Source organism: Crocodylus siamensis, chromosome 2 (assembly GCF_052110815.1).
Source record: "Crocodylus siamensis isolate JL-2025a chromosome 2, ASM5211081v1, whole genome shotgun sequence".
In the NCBI taxonomy this organism is placed as follows: Eukaryota; Metazoa; Chordata; order Crocodylia; family Crocodylidae; genus Crocodylus; species Crocodylus siamensis.
Window position 1 is genome coordinate 239,237,668 of NC_143396.1, and position 18,815 is coordinate 239,256,482.

Below are 18,815 nucleotides of genomic sequence, written 5' to 3' on the forward strand. Positions count from 1 at the left end.
AGCACATGCAAACAGAAATTCACACATACAGACATGCACTTTTGCTTTTAAATACCCAATGTGGACATGCAGATTTGCATTTAAAATGAGAACGTAGGTTTTTGCACACATAAGTATAACCCATAGAAGAGCTTATGGATTTATAGAGGAGATAAAAAATGTCTGATATGTACTGTTCCACATAGATTCATAGATTCATAGATTCATAGATGCTAGGGTCGGAAGGGACCTCAATAGATCATCGAGTCCGACCCCCTGCATAAGCAGGAAAGAGTGCTGGGCCTACATTACCCCAGCTAGATACACATCCAACCTTCTCTTGAATACCCCCAGGGTAGGGGAGAGCACCACCTCCCTTGGGAGCCTGTTCCAGACCTTGGCCACTCGAACTGTGAAGAAGTTCCTCCTAATATCCAATCTAAATCTGCTCTCCTCTAGCTTGTGGCCATTATTTCTTGTAACCCCCGGGGGCGCCTTGGTGAATAAATACTCACCAATTCCCTTCTGTGCCCCCCTGACGAACTTATAGGCAGCCACCAGGTCGCCTCTCAACCTTCTCTTGCGGAGGCTGAAAAGGTCCAGTTTCTCTAATCTCTCCTCGTAGGGCTTGGCCTGCAGGCCCTTAACCATACGAGTGGCCCTTCTCTGGACCCTCTCCAGGTTATCCGCATCCTTCTTGAAGTGCGGCGCCCAGAATTGCACGCAGTACTCCAGCTGCGGTCTGACCAGCGCCCGATAGAGGGGAAGTATCACCTCCTTGGACCTATTTGTCATGCATCTGCTGATGCACGATAAAGTGCCATTGGCTTTTCTGATGGTTTCGTCACACTGCCGACTCATGTTCATCTTGGAGTCCACTAGGACTCCAAGATCCCTTTCCACTTCCGTGCCACCCAGCAGGTCATTTCCTAGGCTGTAGGTGTGCTGGACATTTTTCCTCCCTAGATGCAGCACTTTGCATTTCTCCTTGTTGAACTGCATTCTGTTGTTTTCTGCCCACTTGTCTAACCTGTCCAGGTCTGCTTGCAGCTGTTCCCTGCCCTCCGGCGTGTCCACTTCGCCCCATAGCTTAGTGTCATCTGCAAACTTGGACAGAGTACATTTCACCCCCTCGTCCAAGTCGCTGATGAAGACATTAAAGAGTATCGGTCCAAGCACCGAGCCCTGCGGGACCCCACTGCCCACACTCTTCCAGGTCGAAACCGACCCATCCACCACAACTCTCTGGGTTCGACCCTCCAGCCAATTCTCCACCCACCGGACTGTGCAGTAATCCAAGTCACAGCCCCTTAACTTGTTCACCAGTATGGGGTGGGATACCGTATCAAAGGCCTTCCTGAAGTCCAAGTATACGACATCCACCCCTCCTCCTGCGTCGAGGCGTTTTGTGACCTGGTCATAAAAAGAGACTAGATTGGTCAGGCACGATCTACCTGCCACGAACCTGTGCTGGTTTCCCCTCAGCATAATTTGTCCTGCCGGGCTCTCACATATTAACATCTTTCTGGGGTGTTCTTACCTACTTTATTTTTATGTGTTCGCTTCTCCTTTGTACTAAATGGCAACTCAGAGAAAATAGTTTTTTCTAGTATATAAATACTATTTGTTGTATAATTAACTAGCACAGGGAAAAAAGTAATATTGTTTGTGTAATTCTGATAGTATATGATCTATCGAATAAGACTTTTAAGCTGTTTCTTCATGTTTACCCATAAGACATGATGCAAAATCTTAATTTCAGTTTGCCTTCAGTGGGAAGATGAATGAAATTTATAAAATGTTCCATGATTATATTTTTCTGAAGGCCTGAAAGCTTGTCATGTCTGTAACTTGTTCGTCCTGCATCAAGATACAGTAGCTGAAAGAGCAATACCCATCTTGAACATTACCACATTGACTTATAGAATTGTGCCCTTGAGAAAAAGACTGAGAGAAAAACAGAGAGCCATGCAGTGACAAAAATGAAATAGAACTGTCATCTGGCAGTTCTTCATAGTCCATCAAGTAAACTATTAAAGATATAAGAAGAGCCACAGAGTGCTTGGGCAAAGGTTGTTAAACCACTACTCCAAGGGCAGGTCACTGCACATTGCTAAGATTGTTAGTAAAAGATAAACTAGTTTTCACTATGAAACCTGACATTGCCAGTTTTCAGTCTCACCTTTAATACTGAATGCTTGCAGCCAGGGACCCAGCTGGATAAACTAATAATGTAAGGGTTTAAAAGAACACTTCTTATTGAAGTTCAGGCAACTGTTCATCGAAGAAGCTTAGCTCTCTCATCAGATAGCAGGATTCATATATTTACATTCCTTTACTAATATTCCTAACCATCAGATATCTTTTAGATATGCTTGCTCTAATTTAGAAACATTTCATATGGAATTGTCATAGTGAAGTTATTTCACCTAAATATAAAAGCTCAAATGTTGGATTCAGTGTTGCTAACCTTCAACTACTAAAGGTCATCAATTGGTCCCTCAAATTTTTGTGAGTAGTTTAAAAACCATGACATTTTTAAATATAAAAATAAGGCCTCTGAGTTTTCTTTATTTAGCCTCTGACTTTCAGTATAAGCTGAGTTACGTTTCATGCTTTTCTTGGAAAAAATGGGGACTAACTAGAAGCTAAAAATATAACCTCTGGTATTCTCATAGATTAACATGACTCGAGGAGCTAGGGCTTTTAGGGAACCATCAATTACTAGGAGACTTGTGATAAAATTAGCAACATAGGAATTGTGCCTAACTCTTATACGGATGTGCGGATACATAACACGAGGGACCCCCTTCTCCCTCATCTATACCAAAAAAGAGCCTGGCATAATCTCAAGTCCTTTGTAAGATATATGAGAAAAAAACAAGATACTGAACATTTTTTCTGGCCTAAATCACCTCATATGAGTCAGGGTTACCAAATATAGTCCATGATTTTCAGGAATCCTGAGTATTCACAGCTTTACTTTAAGTCACTGGGAGCTGTGCATATTTAGTATATCAGGCCCTTAGGGTTTTCTAGCAGTGTTGATAGATGTTAATGTAAAGGAAAGTGCATGGTCTATTTCCATAATACAGAATCAAGTGCTGGAAACACCATACCATTCAGAAAGCTTTAGTTACTTTACTGTCTAAATATGAATGTACTTGTGGTCATTTTCTTGTTATTTCTGGCTAGTCCAGTGATACTCAGAAATAGTTTATAAAACCAAAGAGGCTATACCATTATCCTCTTTCTTCTGCTCTACAGAAGGCAGTAAAAATCAGGTTCTGCTTCCTTTTAAGTATGAAAGTCTATAAGAGCATAAATTGGCCTACAAGTGAAGAAGTAAAATAGTCTGTTAATCTGATTATACAATTTATTACATCTATAATTACTGCACCAGTATGGCGGGAATGTAAAGTTAATAAAGACATTAACTGTCTTTGTCATATAGCAGGCATTGCATAAATACACACTGTGAATATCCATTTTAGTTTTTTGGTCAAATGTAATGGATTCATTTAGCAGGTTTATTTCTGACAGAGGCAGTGAATTTTAGCAAACAGTAAATGTTCACATTATGATAATATTACTTAACAAAAACAAGAAGTTGATGTAAGAGAGAACAGGGGCTGAAAACTTCTAATCTTTCATTTTTATCACCCCCACTGCAGTAGGTTGGGTATTTAGTAGGGCTGTGCTAAATTTCACCAGCTGTTTCATTTTAACACTGTTTTGACTCATTTTGAGCTTGAAACTGTGAAATCAAAATGAAACAAAGGGCTTCAAAACAGCCTCGAAACAAAATGAGGGCAGTCGAAAAATTTTGAAACGTTTTGAGTTTCGAAGCAGTCCAGCTGAGTTCCCCTCCCCAGCCCTAGGATTGGGCTGAGTAAGGGAGCTCATCTCAGCTGGGCTGAGTTCCCTTCCCCAACCCAATCAAAATGTTGAAACAGCCTCAAAACAGCAAATCATTCCAACGAATCAGAACAGAACAGTGTTTTTGAATCGAAACAAAACTTGAAATGAAACCCTGTTCCATCGAAATGGATGTCAAAAGAGAATGCTGCTGTTTCATACAGCCCTAGTATTTAGCATGCATATTTATCCACTCCAAATAAATGCCACTAGATAGATGACTATAAGAGAGACTTACTAACAGTCAATAATGTTCCTGTTCCAAATGTACCTTTGAATGTTCACCATTTTAATTATAGTGAGCAATTCATATTACTATGTATTACTGCAATATAGTATTTACCTTTAGAAAATTACGCCTGTTTAATTGTTTCAGATTCTCTTTTCCTTCTAATTGCTGACCTACCCAAAGAGTATCAATCATAATATTATATTATTTTTAAAAGGACATATGTCAGAGGTCTACATTTCAGGAGCTTTTCCCATCTTACATTTCTTTCCCATCTTCATGCAATCTGTTTCACAGGCAGTTGCCATTCTTTGTTATACCACGTCATGAGCCTATAAGTCTTGTGAAGTCTCTTTTTTTCCTCAGAAGATGTATCACTTGAGTGCTAAATCTGTGAAAAACTATAACTGAAATCATATTTCTAACATCATAGCATGAGAGAGTCACATGAAGTCTAATTGCCATTAACCTTGATTTTTCCAATTTTGAAACTTCTGTACTGTTATAATAAAAAGTACAACTTATGAATTCAGTTTTAAAAATTAAGGGATCAACTCTCCACTCCATTACACAAGATTTATCCCTATGCAGCTACCTAAGGAGTAAAACTCTTGTAGCAGATTAGAAAATCAAGCCCTAATTCCTCTGAGTTTCATATTTTGTATCTCAAAGCTATTCTTTGGTCCCAGTAACTTTGACATCAGTTGAACTCTTCAGCCTAGAGAAAAGAAGGCTCAGGGGGGACTTGGTGGCAGCCTAGAAGTATATAAGGGGTGTGCGTCGGGAACTGGAAAAATGTCTGTTCACCAGGGCACCCCATAGGAATACAAGGGCTAATAGTCACAAACTGCGGGGAGACGATTTTAGATTAGACATAAGGAAAAACTTCTTTACTGTCCAAGTCTCCAGAGTCTGGAATAGACTCCCCCTAGAAGTGGTGCAAGCACCTACTTTGGATACTTTCAAGAAATGCCTGGATGCTTATCTTGTTGGGGTCATCTGGCCCCAGCTGACTTCCTGCCTTTTGGGCAAGGGGATGGACCCGATTATCTTTCAAGATCCCCTCCAGCACTAATGTTTTTGAAATCTATGACTTTGGTATCTGTATGATGAACCAGGATGCTTCAGATTCATTGCTGTTCTTAGACCATGGGCAGGCACCCACGTCATAATTTTCTCCGTGGTGATTGTCCTAATCACTAGGCTAGAGTGCATCTTGTGCTCCTTCTCTGGTCCAGTGAATCTTGAGTTCTTTTTTGTAGATTGAACAATTCCAAAACCAGACAACCTTAGGCACTTTCCAGAGAGGTGGGAAGTATAGGTTTGAATCTCTCTTGGGAGAAAAAGAAATTAAACCTGGTCTCCCAGATTTGGTCATCTCAGGTGAATTATTTACTTATAAAACTATAGGACAAAAAGGAAAGATACAACACCCTACTTTTACACCTTGAAAGAAAAGAGGGGTCTTGCTTTGTTTCTGAAAGAAAAGGCATAGGTTTCAATCTTCAGGAATGGATTCTGAGTTGTGTATCTTAAGTAGGTGGACATTCCTCCATATGCAGCTCTAGCATACGTGCTTGAGCCCTAGAAAATGGCATCCTACATGGCTATTTTGCCAGGCAAGGATTGTTGGTTTATGGACCATTGCTGGCCATAACTTCCTTCTTCTAGCCATGTCCCTACAACAGCTGCAGGAAAAGGATAATATAGGTGTGTTAGGATGATTGGTGGGATGATTCACTTGTGGTTGTCTATGGTAGTTTTAGAGATATTTGCATATTGTCTCCAACACAGATCAGGATTGCAGTTAAGCATTAATAGTGCTTATTAACTATTTTGGGGGAAAGGATATGGAGAACTTTGCACTGGCAGGTAGCAAGAGATTATCAATGCTCTTCACATATGCTGCTACTCAGCCATCAAATTGCATATGGTAGCAATTTTTAGTGCTTCTCTAATAAGAATTTTAAATATTTTAGCAGATGATACTCTGTTGTTCATCTGATTTTGATTTAAATGTATTGAAAATGTGTTTTGACAGAATTTTTTTACACCTACTCTAATTCAGAAATCTTCATCTCCTGTCAAAGCAAATCATTGAACCTCTAAGGAAATCTAATATAACATTTTTTGACATACAGCCATTTCTTTGGTTAATTATTGGTATAATTTTAAGATAAACTAACCCATTTCTATAGGATGTTATTGCTTATTTTCTGTTTCTTTAGTCAATCCCCATGGCAGAAGATCATTATGATAGTGAAGTACTACAGAGATAAACACAGGACTCCAGTCTTAACTGTACTGGGTTGTAATAGATGCAAGTGAAGAGAAGGACAATTACAGATGTCTTTAATCCACCTTTCCCCCCATCCAGATTCTTGGTTTGGCCGTAGATAACTTAAAACAACTTTAGAGATGCTGTTTATCCTATTTGCAACTGAGGATCTGAAAGGGCATGCTCTACCCCATTCCCTTTTATCTCCTAAAATACCTCTATCTATCTCTCACTATTTCCAGTAGCTCCGTGGGCTCCATGGGTGCCTGTAGATGTGTGGGGACACAGCTCTGACACACTGTAATTACAGTGTGTCAGAGCAGACTCGATTAATCAATTGAGTCTGCTGCAGCCTGCTAATTAGTGCACTCCAGCAGCCCCTGCATCTCATGTATTCAACATCCCCATGCTTCAAATGGTGGTGAGGGCACTGTAACTAAAGCTTGTCAAATGAGCTTTAGTTAAAGTACCCCCGGTACCATTCTGAAGTGTGGGATGTGAATACACAAGATGCTGCAGGAGCTTTAATTAGAGCGGCTCTTGGAGTTGCTCTAATTAAAGCACCCTCCCACCCATCCCCAGAGCACATGTAAAGATGCCCCTTATTTGTATACAACTAGTTGTATGGAGGCTGTCATCTGTCACATTCTTTTACTGACGACTGTGTGAAAGACTTGCTGAATTTTCCTCCTCTCTTGCTGACAGGAAGCACAGCATGGCTCTGTCATATGGCTCTCATTTATGCCATTTAAAAACCATTTCATTGGCGCACAGAATATTTCAGCCATGCCCTCTCCCTACCTCCACTCCCAGGCCTGCTTATACTGAATGAAAGAGAGGAGAGGAGAGATCATGTAGATCTGACTAGTCAAGCTTTCAGCCTTCCACCCGAGATTCCCCTGAATAAGAATAATGCCCTTTGAGGACTGTTTCCAATCCCCTTTTCACCATGGGCACAGAACTGGGTGCCATGGTCTGGCCATTTAAGGCTGCATGTTTCTAAACCTGACTGAGGAATTTTAAACGCACACTTTGTTATATCTCAAATGACTTGAATGAATTTGACTTTGTTTTGTTTTCATATCTATTATGATTAGCAAGAGAGTTTGTTGATTATATAAAAAAGGAAGAAATGCCTAGTCAAAAAAATATAGTCAATCTACTTGGATATTTTTTAGGCAATGGCATAACTGCTTTCAGTGCAGCAAGCATTTTTCCTTTGGCTAAAATTGTTAAGAAAAAACTAGGAAATACTCACTTTTAAACCAATACTTACCTTCAAATTTTCAAATATTTGCCATTGAGTTTCTCATATGCAATGCCCAATGTGACTTGCTGCTGGCTATACAAATGCATGTGTGTGTCTCTAAGGAAGTGCAGACATCCGTATTTTTTCAAATTTTCAGCCCCAATTTAAAACTAAAACATTTGTTGAAATAAATTTTCACCCTGAAAAAAAAAGTTTAAGATACTTATTTTGGGGGAAACAGGAAAGAAGCAAATTTACCTTCTGAATTAACTTTGCTACTTCAGAAACATCTGTGGCATAACCACATCTCTTGGCATGATTGGGTACTGCACAGTTAACTACATTATCTTGTTAGGACAGTTATATTCTCTCATATGACAATGACTTGCAATATGTAGTCACTGCCTTCTGGGGGAAGGAAAAAAAAACAGCAATTACCGTGCAGTACTCGAATCTGCCTGCCAACAGCAGAACAGTGATTTGTGAGACACATCAAGAGCTTCTGGCAAGATCAATCTACCGAGATCCCTCTGATAGAGGAATAATGAGTTGACAAAGACCAATGTTCAGTTGGGCCCAAGCCCAATAAGATTACTGTACAGCATCATCAATATTGTCTGTGTTTGGAACTGACACAATCAGAATGGAATCAATTGTATTTTCCACAGCACTGTCACACATGATTTTTAACTTTGGCTCACAGCAGTGTAAGGAAGCTTGCAGATGTTGGCAGATTTTTTGCTAACTTATGGGATGTCATTATTAAGTAGGAACTGCGCAGTACAGTAATTTGTGGTTCTGCTGTGTTCCCTCATATGGTCTCTGTGTCGAGGAAGGAGGAGGAGGAGAAGATGCAATAGCCGGAGGGATTTGTCTGTTATCACCCTCATTTTACTGTGATGCTTGGAAATGCCATGTGATATTTAAAGGTGCAGACTGTTTTCTAGTGTAGGCTTAATTTGGGCTGTGTATCAAAGCAATTGTACATAAACACGGGCAAATGCTAATACTTTGAAAAGAGACAACAATAAAAATGTTTTGATTCTCTGTCAAAAGACATGGGAATATGTAGATGACCCCATCTGCCAGATAATAGAAGTTATTCAAGGAGTTAGAGAATCTAATAAGCAAATTGATTTTTTAAACAATTCCTTCAACCTCCTACTAGTGTGTTTTATAACCCGTTATTCTGCCACAGAAAGCTATCATCCATGCATTTCCCTGTAATCCATTTGTTCTTCTTTATGTGGTTAATGTATATTGTACTACTGATACGGTATTTTACAATATGATAAATCTGCACTTCATTAATACTCAAAATACCTTATTAAAAGGGAGATAATCCAAAAGGTCTAATTTAGTGTATGAATATACAGACATCTTTGGATTCCAGCTGCTTCTTTCATTTTCCCTCACCTTACTCTCATTCTGCTCTTTTGTGCATGGGGTGTGCAAATTTACCATTGGTGAAAGATGCTGGATTAAAAGCCCTGCAGACTGAAACCATCTATTGATCCATAATAGAAAGTAATACAGCGAGTGTGCTAGCCTGCACGCCTACCAGTAATACTACAGGCGATTCATTCAAATGTTGGCATTCTACTACCTAACAATCCCTTTCACCATATTTCGAACAATATCATCACTCAGATTCACAGTTCCTGGAGGTAGCTGCTCTATAGAGGTAGCTATACCTTGGTGTAAGTGTTACCTCAATAGGAGCTCTTATGGGTAGAGAGTCTCATAAACATTCATTCTCTTCAGAGGTATCGGTAAGTGGACTCAGTTACTTATTTTTGTAGGATGCAGCCTGATAACCCATGCAGGACCAGCTGTACTGTTAGTTACAGATTGGACAGAATTATGGCATAACCCTTCCCATCTCTCATTTGCCTGTGTTAAATACTCTGCTCCCACCTATTTTTCAGTGCACTCCTGCCTCTCCTGAAGTCAATGAAAGTTTTATCGTTTGCTTCAATAGGATTAAGATTTGTTCTTAGCAAAGGCTAGGAATGTGTGTACATACCTTTTGAGCTTTGATCTGCTTTTTTTCCCACTCCAGTTCAAGATCAGGTACAATTAGAACTGTTTGAAAGCTTTTGACAAAACCTGTTTTGTGTCATTTTTTTATTTTATTGCTGATTTTCAAGCACCTGATACAGTGATCAACATGGTAGAAAATTTTGAAATTGATGATAAAATTTCAACTTAAGGCAGAATCTGTCTTAAAAGGAAAATGATTTATCAGTTAAAATTGGTCTAGGCTCAGAACATCTGGGGTCTAATCTTAGCTCTGTCATAGACTTTCTCTGTGTGTTTAGAATGCATGATCTATTTTAATTTTGTGCTAACTACAGAACACAGACAGAGGTGCTTTGGAACAAATTTATTTTAATCACAAATAAAAATGGTATGGTTTCCCCTGCTTGTAGGTTATATGATTTGTCATATATCTAGCTAATTTAAATAAGAATTATTTTTATTTTGATAAAAGAAAATTGTTTAGCACTTTAACATTCTTCAGGGCCAGTGGTGCTTATGTCAAAACTTGGCAGCCAACCCTTACTCTCAAACATTGGTAAATTACAGTAGATGAAACAAATTATTCCTCCACAATAAATTTCTGCTATCCACAAATCAAGATAAAGCTGTTATAAAAATTATAGACTGTGTATGTCCTTAACAGTAGGTCATATTGTACCATCTCATAAAATAACCTGAAATGAAGAGAAAGAGTATATGCAATGGCATATTTACTATCATATGTGCAGATTGGAATGGGAGCAAGTCATAGCGCAGAACTATTCCTCCTTTCCTCACTATCTCAGTTTAAATGCATTACTTTCCATCCACCATTTCTCACTGAAAAAGATGGCTGACTGTTCCCACTGTCAGGTAGTTCAGGATCAGAGTTAAAGCTATGTTAAACAAAAATAGTCATACAAAGTCTAGACTCACCCATATTCAAGGTGAAGATATTTTCAAAAATGATTCATGAAAAGTAGTTTTATAAAACATGATATTTTACAATATTTTTAAAAATATTGCAGAACATGTTAATGATAAGAAGCAGAAAGGGAAACCAATTCAAACCCCAAATCAAAGTAGCTATTTTCATAGCATCCCCTTTTACCAATGAAATGTTAGTTATGGATTTCTGTTGGAAGAAATGCTACACAGAGGAGGAATGCAGCAGCATAAACAGACTCAATCCCTGCCTCCTCAGTGGGCCCCATACTTGAAGGAGTGAGCCTACTGAGTAGGTTGAATGAGCAGGAGGCAGGCTAAATTGACTTGTACAGGGCTGCTCACATGAAGGAAGTTGATCCTGTTAAACAGTGTGCAAGATCAGGGCCCTACATTGTAAGCTTTCAAGGGCTAGGGACTTATGTATGTAAAGCATCCTGCACATCTGCAACAGAATAGAAATAATAAATAACATTTTTTTGTTGTTTTGACAACATTACTGACTAACCTTGGGTTAGGCTTTTTTGATGTTTCCGAGTTCTGGGATGTACCATGTACTACTGGTATGGCTAACCACAAGTGTTCCAAAATAATGAGTCAAGCCTCCTCCCTACCACAAACAAACAAAAAAAAGGAAAAAAAAAGATTTCCCTAAAACTCTTGCTTTTTAAAAATAATAATGTGTTTTGTGATTTTTTTCCTTTTTCTTTATTTTATTTGTCATTTTTGGGACCTCTGAGAAACATTGCGCTCATACTCTTATTCTTTTAGCTCTAGGCAAGCTGGAAACCTTGCCTACGATTAAATAAAACAAAAATCTGAAATTCTCAAAAAATGTCAATCACCTGTTGTCATGATACTTGCAATAAAATCACCAGAGATCAAAACCCTGTGGGACATTAAACATTCTAACAGAAGTCTGATGTACAGTCAAAGGTGCAACTGGGTGCTTGAGCAACAGCTGGGAATGGGATGGTATCAATGGCTGTGCTGCTAACAGCACAGCAATAGCTGGACCAAGAGCACAGCTCGTGGTATTTTTGCACCCCAGCAGGGGTGGTGCCTCGGGCTTGTGCCTCAGTCACCGTCTCCACTTTTTTATGCTACTGTGTGAAGTAAATATCAAGAATTTAGTAGGAATTTAGAGTCTGCCTCTGTTCCCTTTGCATAGTGGAGCAAAACCTGGTAAGAACGTTTCTAGAAGTGGGCAATACATTTATATTTCTTTCTCATAAATACTGTGTAAATTTTCTTCAAGAAGGTTTCTGGTCTCTGAGTTTTCATCTGTTGTTTATATGGTACTTTTCCAAAGCATATATGTTTTTGCATATGGCACTTGCTTTCCCTTGGAATATAAATTGCTTTCATTATTTACTTACTTGCAGATCCTTTCCAGTAGCTGCACAGGTGTTGCTATGGTGTGTTTGCTATGGCTTCAGCATAGTTGTTAACTCAAGTTACAAATGCAAATCTTTCACCAGCTTATTAAAGTATTATAGACTAGATCTTCAGGACACTTAGCCTGGTGCATAATTTTACAGTGCAGTAGAACTAATGCATTCCTGGTGCACAGGAAGATCAAGGTGGAATGTACATAGATTTCCAGAATTTTTTGGTGCACTAACAACATACCAAGAGCAAAGTTATGTTTTCATGAGTGATATCCTAATATAAATTTGCTGGGGTAGATGGTATCAGTGAAGTGCCTAACGGTGTTGTCAATATATTGAAGGCATGCAGCATAGGAGTGATATTATTATTTCACTGGACCTGAACAATACAGTTACTTTCATAGAATCATAGAAAATTAGTTTTGGAAGGGAACTGAGGAGGTTATCCTGGCACACATCCAGGAGGGCCTTGCGGGGGAATGCATGCTCAGGGGCAACCAACATGGGTTCATCAGTGGCAGGTCTTGTCAGACCAAACTGGTGGCCTTTTACGATCAGGTCACCAAATCATTAGACGCAGGGGTTGCTGTGGATGTAGTCTTTCTGGACTTCTGGAAGGCTTTCGACACTGTCTCTCACCCTGTCCTCATCAAAAAGCTGGGAGACTGTGGTGTCGATGCCCACACAGTCAAATGGGTCGCTAACTGGTTGGAGGGCCGCACCCAGAGGGTGGTAGTGGATGGGTTCTTCTCAACCTGGAAGGACGTGGGCAGTGGGGTTCCGCAGGGCTCGGTCCTCGGGCCCGCACTGTTCAACATCTTCATCAGTGACTTGGATGAGGGGGTAGAAAGCACCCTGTTCAAGTTTGCTGATGACACTAAGATGTGGGGGGATGTGGGTGCACTAGAAGGGTGCAATAGGCTACAAGCTGACCTTGACAGGTTGCAACGGTGGGCGGATGAGAATAGGATGGGGTTTAACACTGATAAGTGCAAGGTGTTGCACATGGGGAGGAAGAACCGGCACCACACTTACAGGTTGGGGAACTCCCCTCTTGCCAGCACGGAGACGGAAAAGGATCTTGGAGTTGTCATTGACTCCACGATGAACATGGGCCGGCAGTGTGGGGAGGCAGTCAAGAAGGCCAACCGTACCCTGTCATGCATCCACAGATGCATCTCGAGCAGGTCCAGGGAGGTGATCCTCCCCCTCTATGCGGCACTGGTCAGGCCGCAGCTGGAGTACTGCGTCCAGTTCTGGGCGCCACACTTCAAGAGGGACGTGGACGATATGGAAAGAGTCCAGAGGAGGGCCACTCGTATGATCAGGGGTCAGCAGGGCAGGCCTTATGAGGAGAGGCTACGGGACCTGAACCTGTTTAGCCGCCACAAGAGAAGGTTAAGGGGGGACCTTGTGGCCTGCTACAAACTGGTCAGGGGGGATCAGCAGGTATTGGGGGAGTCCCTGTTCCCCCGAGTGCTGCCAGGAGTGACCAGGAATAACGGTCACAAGCTGGCGGAGGGTAAGTTTAGATTAGATATTAGGAGGCGCTACTTCACAGTCAGGGTGGCTAGGGCCTGGAACCGGCTTCCAGGGGAAGTGGTGCAGGCTCCTAGCCTGGGGATTTTTAAAAGGAAGTTAGATGAGCACCTTGCCGGGGTCATCTGACCCCGGTGCTCTTTCCTGCCAAGGCAGGGGGTCGGACTAGATGATCTACCTAGGTCCCTTCTGACTCTAGCTACTATGAAACTATGAAACTAGGTCATCTACTCCAACCCCCTGCTCAAAGCATGACAAGTCCCAGCTATATCATCCCAACCAAGGCTTTGTCTAGCCAAGCCTTAAAAATCTCCAGCAATGGAGATTCCACAATCTCTTTGGGTATCCTGTTCCAGAATTTTACTACCCTCCTAGTGAGAACATTTTTGCTTGTATATAACCAAACTTCCCCTGCTTCAACTTGAGACCATTGCTCCTTGCTCTGTTATCTGTCACCACTGAGAACAGTCTAGCTCCATCCTCTTTTAACCACCCTGCAGGTAGCTGAAGGTTGCTGTTAAATCCCCTCTCATCCTCTTCTCCAAACAAAATAAGCCCAGTTCCCTCAGCCTCTCCTCATAAGTTATTTGCCTCAGTCCCCTGACCGTTTTTGTGGCCCTCTGCTGGACTCTCTTCAATTTATCTATATCCTTTATGTAGTAAGGGCCCCAAAATGGATACACTACTCCAGATGTGGCCTCACCAGTGCCAAGTAGAAGGGAATAATCATTTCCCTTGATCTGCTAGCAATGCTCCTACTAATGTAGCCGAATATACCATTAGCCTTCTTCACAACTAGGCCACACTGTTGGCTCATATTCAGTTTATTGTCCACCTCCAGGTCCCTTTTTGTGGAGCTGCTGCTTAACCAGTCAGCTCCAAGGCTGTACTGGTGCATGGGATTGTTCCATCCTAAGTGCAGGACTTCGCGCTTGTCCTTATTGAATCTCACGAGATTTCTTTGATCCAGTCCTCTAATTTGCTGAGGTCTCTCTGAATGTCAGCCCCACCCTGCAGTGTATCTACTACTCCCCTCAGCTTGATGGTTCTGCAAACTTGCTGAAGGAGTACTCTATCCCATCTCCCAGGTCACCGATGAAAATATTGCACAAAACTGGACCCAGAACTCACCCCCGGTTCACTCCACTTGATATGGGCTGCCAACTAGACATTGCACCATTGACTACTACCCTCTGAGCCCCATGATCCAGAAAGTTTTCTATCCACCTTACAGTCCATTCATCTAACCCATACTTCCTTAGCTTACTTGCGAGAATGTTGTAGGAGACTGTATCATTGCTAAAGTCAAGGTATATCACATCCACTTGTCTCCCTCCATCCACACAGCCAGTCTTCTTATCATAGAAGGCAGTCAGGTTGGTCAGGCATGACTTGCCCTTAGTGAATCCATGCTGCCAGTTCCTAATCACCTTCTCCAAGTGCTTAGAAATGGATTCCTTGAGGATCTGCTCCATGATTTTTCCAGGAAACGAGGCCAGATGACTGGTCTGTAGTCCCCTGGATCCTCCTTCTTCCCTTTCTTAAAGCTGGACATTATAGTTGCCCTTTTCCAGTCATCTTGGACTTCTTGTGATTACCAAGAGCTTTCAAAGGTGATGGCTAGTGGCTCTGCAGTCATGTTGGCCGACTCCATGGACATGTACACATCCAGCTCTTCTAAAGAGTCCCTATCTTGTTCCTTTGCCACAGTTGGCTGTTCACTTCCTCCCCAGACTATGCTGCCAGGTGTAGTAGTCCAGGAGCTGACCTTACCTGTGAAGACTGAGGTGAAAAAGGCATTGAGCACTTCATTCAGCCTTTTCTACATCCTCTGTCCCTAGGTTGTCTCCCCCATTCAGTAAGGAACCCACACTTTCCCTAATCTTCCTCTTGTTGCTGACATGCTTGTAAAAACCCTTCTTGTGCCCTCCCAGGGCCAGTTCCCTAAGTGAGTTGGACTGTGCCTATCAGTTCCCTACGTGAGTCAAAGTCTGCTTTTCTGAAGTTCGGGGCCTTTATTTTGCTACTATCCTTCCTTCCTTTTCTCAATCATCTTGTGGTTGCTCTTGCCCAAGTTGCCATCCATTACTACATACCCAATCAATTCTTCCCTGCTCTCCAGAACTTGCACCAGGAAGTTGTTCCCAACACTCTTGAAAAACTTCTTGGATTGCCTATGCACTGCTGTATTGCTGACATCTGTCAGGAGGACTGAAGTCCCCCACAAGAACCAGGGCCTGTGATTGAGAAACTTCTGCTAGCTATTGGAAGACAGCCTCATCCACTACCCTCCTGGTCTGGTGGTCTATAGCAGACACTCACCATGACATCACTCTTGTTGCTCTCCTCTCAGGCCTGTTGAAAGTCTCTGGGTTAGGGTCAATCTCCAGTTTCATACTGAGCTCTGAGCAATTGTACAGCTCTTTTACATAAAGAGCAACTCCTCCTCCTCTTCTCCCCTGCCTGACCTTCCTGGAGGTACAGCTGTAAGACCTCCAGAAATGTAATATATATCATCCAGTGCACCAAATGCCCTGATGGAAAATATGTAGGAGAGACCAAACAACAACTACGCACCAGAATGAACACACACCAGAAATCTATTAAAGACAAGAATACCCAATTACATTTCTCACAAGAAAACCACTCTCTCTCCAATCTCTTAATTCTAATCCTCAAAGGGAATTTATGAACATTTTTCACAGACGAGCCTATGACTTCACTTCATCAACCTCCTGGATACAAAAAATCATGGACTAAATTTAGACATTGGATTTATGACACATTATAACCTGCTTCACATCTGACTCCCCAGGTACCTCTCCGCTATTTATCTGCTATATTCATCCCTCAATTTACGTCTTCACCGACTGGCTTTCTTGCATGCATACCAGCCTCTGGCTTCTTTACTGTTCATTCCATCCAGGAAGAGCACACACCACCTGCAGATGGTTCCTCAGCCTGATGAAGTGTTTTTAAACCCAAAAGCTTGCTAAGAAAAAATTTTCCAACTATTTAGTTGGTCTAATAAAAGATATCAGATTTAGCCAAAGAACCTTGTCATCCTACCAAGTCTGCAGTAGCCTCTGTTATTCCAATCACACCATAGTTCCAGGATTTTGTGAGGACTTGCAGTCCTCCTGCTTGTTTCCCAGGCTCCATACATGCATGTACAGACACCTGAGGTAACTAGCTGATTGCCCTATTTTCTCAGGAACAAGGAGTGCCCCATGCTCCCCACACCCCCGCTCATGCTTCCTCCAGGTCACCGACTTCCCCACTTACCTCAGGACTTTGGCCTCTATCCCCCGACAAACCTTAAGAAATAGCATCTTAACAAATTTGAGGCGTGAAGACAGATCTTAATGCAAATACAGTGATAGGGATGCTGCTAGGCATAGTGAGGCACCATTTCAATTAAGAGGATTTTGATTTCTTTCAGTGATCAAAGATGGAAATATAGATGGGTAACTGGGCTGGCTATTGCTTCTGCACCTGCCTCTGAGATTGTGACTATTTCTACCAGACACAGGCCCTCCCTACACTTATCTTTTACATTTGCTACACTTGAAGACAGCTCTGTTACCTCATTAAGCCAAGTTTAGTAAGTACCTGAATCCATTCTAATTTTAAGCAAACACTAACATTGGGAGAAGTTACGTATCAGTAACATATCCCCTTAATATAATGACCTCTGCATTTTACTTAAACATATTTGTTAAATAGGCTTTCATGTATGTTGTGCACTTTGCCATTTAATAATTAACTTATTAATACTGAATGTATTCATCGCCTTATTCTTTCTTAGCATAATGCTGGAAAAAGTGGGCTGATTGCTCATTCTATCTAAAGGCTATATTTATTCAATAATAAATAATAATGCTTAAACCCATAATATATTTTAAATTTTTTCAGGTGCTTCCATTTCCTTTTATAATTTGTTGCTATTTTGACATTTCTCTTCTCGCTCCCTTTTTTCATATTTCCCTGTTACAGAATGTAAGACATTTTTGTTGTGTAGGAAGGATGTGTCTTCATATTGTTATGGCATGCATATCCTTTATTTCCTTTTGTTGTTCATCAGTTTTTCACCGTCCCTTTTTTATATGACACCTCTGAGATGGTACCCATAGCAACACCCACTAGTAGGGGTGAGTCTGTGAAGCTACTGCAGTCATCCCCACAGCTCAATGCTGACAATGCCAGTCATTAATCTAGCCGTATCTGCCTACTCAGATCTCTACAGTTCTTCTTCTGGTCTTTCCTCCCTCCAGCAGTAACCACCCTGTGCACAGAGATCCAGAAAGTTGCTGTTAATGATTTGTCACTTATTTAGAACAGCTCAGGTTGGCAGCTCTGTGTAATCCACACTCAATGGCACTGCCACTTTGCATTATAAAACAATTACCTGTTATGTGACTTGTAAAGTAGGTGCCTGAGCTTCCCAATTAAACTCCTATGTTTTTGAACTAATCCCGCATCTTGATTTAAATGAAAAAAAAATGTAATAATTCTAGATATTGAATGAACAGATTTTCAGATTCCTATTCTCTTTTTTAAAAGAACATCTTCTTTTCTATAGTGATGTTCTCAAACAACTCACAGTAGTACTAATTCACTCTTCAGGTTTATTGGAGTATATCATAGATTATTTTAAAAAATAATGAATGATATATTTCAGCATAACACTGTGTATTTTGGTTGTAGTAACATGGATGAAACTCAGCATGATGTACATAAGGATTCCATGCCCACCTAAAAACATAAGTTTTGTACTGGTCCTCTGTACAGAGGGTGATATTTAATTTGAGGACAGGAGTGCACAAATAAGTAACCAGGAGATAAGTGAGGGTGGGAAATTGTAGCATGTCAGCTGTTTTGTGTGTCTGTTTTTACATAAACTTAATGTAAGGGAGTAAAGTACTGTGATTTAGCTGTCACCTACCACAGAATAAGAGGTGTGAACAAGCATTTGCCACACCTGGTTTAGGTTTAGGCAACTTAATTTAAGCTACCTAAACCTAACCTGCCAGCAGCAAATGACTGCTCCTGGGAGTGGCTGAACCAGCCTAAGGTATGTAACCTGGGGTGGAGGGGCTGGTGGGATTGGGGTTGCTGCTGTGTCCATAGGGGGGCTGGCAGGTCCAGGGAAGACTTGAGGCAGTGGAGGGCAGGGTGAGATGATCAGTCTGAGGGAGGAAGCTAGTCTGGCGGCAAAAATGGCCTGGTCAAGATCCGGAGGGGTAGAATGGACGGGAGGGGGCA